The sequence below is a fragment of the Hyaena hyaena genome, unplaced genomic scaffold (assembly GCF_003009895.1).
Source record: "Hyaena hyaena isolate Hyena2069 unplaced genomic scaffold, ASM300989v1 scaffold_1322, whole genome shotgun sequence".
Lineage (NCBI taxonomy): Eukaryota > Metazoa > Chordata > Mammalia > Carnivora > Hyaenidae > Hyaena > Hyaena hyaena.
In genome coordinates this window covers 106,642-109,111 of record NW_024081955.1, presented here as the reverse complement: position 1 = coordinate 109,111, position 2,470 = coordinate 106,642, and positions in this window count along the sequence as shown.

Genomic DNA, 2,470 nt, shown 5'->3' with positions numbered 1-2,470 from the left:
TGTGCTGATGGCTCAGACCCTGGACTATGCTTCAAGTTCTGTGTCCCCTTCTCTCTGCCCCTATCCCTTTCATGCTGTCTCTCTCTCCTTAAAAAATAAATAAACATTTAAAAACTTTTTTTAAAAAGATACTCTGTATGCTACTCTAATGGTGGATATAGGCCATTATACATTTGTCCAAACCCATAGAATGTACAACACAAAGAATGAGCCCATTTTGTTTGCCTGAATTTTGGTGAATAATCTGAGTGAAAGTTACTTGGTCTGAAACATTAAATGTGCATTAAAAACAAAGAGGGGCACCTGGGTGGCTCAGTTGGTCGTGCATCTGACTCTTGATATTTGTTCGAGTCATGATCCTAGGGTTGTGAGATAGAGGCCTTTGTCAGGGTCCGAGCTGACCATGGAGCTGACTTGGGGCTCTCTCTCTCTCTCTCTTTCCCTCTGCCCCTCCTCTGTTTTCTCTCCCTCTGCACCTCTACTGTTCTCTCTCTCTCCATCTCTCACAAATAAAAAAGTTAAAAATTTTAAAAGCCACAAATAAGCAAAGGAAATGAATAGTTTTATTCAATTTAGCAATAGTCAATGTTTAAAACAAGCAAGAGTTTGAAAACTCCTTCTTTGCTAAATTAATTTAGTTGTCAAATCAATTACTTATGTGACACAAAATAAATTTATTTGTTTTATATCTAAGTTTATTTATGCTTTTGTAATGTAAATTAGTTTACTGAAGACCAAGGGGAAACCCAACCCACTTTTTTAAGCCATGCCTAATTATGTTTCCATAGAGTTAAAGAGGCCAGACTTGTTTTAACTCATCATGGCCCCATCACTCTTGTGCTGTCGATGGTCCTAGGAGAAAGACTATTCGTTTTGGGTGTTATAAAAGAATATAAACATGTTGGGTTTTTCAGAGACCCACCTTTGGTTGGAACTCTAAAAACTGATGGAGCCTAGAAGGCAGAGCGTCCTTTAATTAGTAATTCATTAAATATCATACTTTCAACTAGTCTTTCTTTTGTTGTTATTCATAGAACACATACTTTTCAGAGCATTTTTCAGAATGTTCTTATTTTCTAATTGCAGCTGAAATAACATTTTCCAGCATCAACAGTTGTGTTGTTCCTTACACATTACATTATATTCTTCCAGGAATTAGATTTTATTCCTGTACATAAAAAAAAAAAAAGAGAAAGCAATTTTATCTTTTTTTTCCTCTCCCACATGTATCTTTACTCAAAAAATGAATTTCAATATATTTCTGTGGAAGCATGGGTTTTAATTATTTTCTCAGGGACTGACAATTCCAAATTCCCAAATGATAAGTTAAATGTGTAATGCTCGATTATATATCACATTTCATTATATGCAACTGGATAATACCCATGTGAAAGTTATTCCCTGGAAACAGACCACTAAACTACCATTTAGTAAACTGTTGATTTAGGACACAAAATGGTACTTCAGTATCCAGAAATAGTTAACAAAACATCAAAAATTATGTAATTTACTTTCTTAAAATATTTTAATAATGCCAAATTCTTTATAGTTTGCAGAGCAATTGTAAAAGTGCTATCATTTTATACCCATAGTAAACCCAAGAGATAACTATTCCTTTCTCCATTTTACAAATGAAGACATTACAGCTCTAAAAGACTTCCTGCTCCTAAAGTATTCTTGGTAGCTAAGGGCAGGGCTGGATATTTTACAGAGTTTCTGACAGTAAGTCTTTGCTGGTTCCTGTTATATGACTTCCTCTAGTTTTGCATATATGAGAATCTTTAAATCATCATCTGAGAAAAGGAAATATTCTTAATATCAAATATTAAGCCACCAGCTTTTAGTGCATCACATGAGGGATACAAAGCACAATACCTTGAAGAGCCCCCAAAGTCACATTTTAAAATATGACAATGATGAATGAAAATAAAATACATGTGTTCAAATAGGGTATAAATTCTATTTTTCTTTGTTTTATGGTTTCTGAAAAAATATGATTGTTGGTTAGCCGAACAAGTATTTCTCTAGCAGCGCAGCAGACGCTTTCCTTCTGGTGACATGTGAGAGTGGGTGGTGAGTATTTCAGATCAGAACATTGAGTTCTTGTGAACAAAGAATGTATAATGGCTGTATTTACTTTTTTTTTTTTCTCTTTTTCCCCCTTAGATTGCCCATCAGACAGCCTTTTAGAATGAAATGCCAGCCCCTCGTCAAAAAAGAAAACAGAAAGCAATACTAGATACTTTGGCTACAGATAACCTCTATAAAAGATCACTCCTTTATGCTTTATTTTCTCTGGAGAATAATTCCAAAATGTTTAATCAGACAATTATTAAACTATAATTTCCCCTCTCTGAGTATAAGATAAAATTCAATTATAGTTGGTTATCATTAAACACATTTATCAAGGCCTCAGGAAATGTTTCTTCCCTTAGATTCTACTTAGAAGAAAATACAAATAAGAGTATGA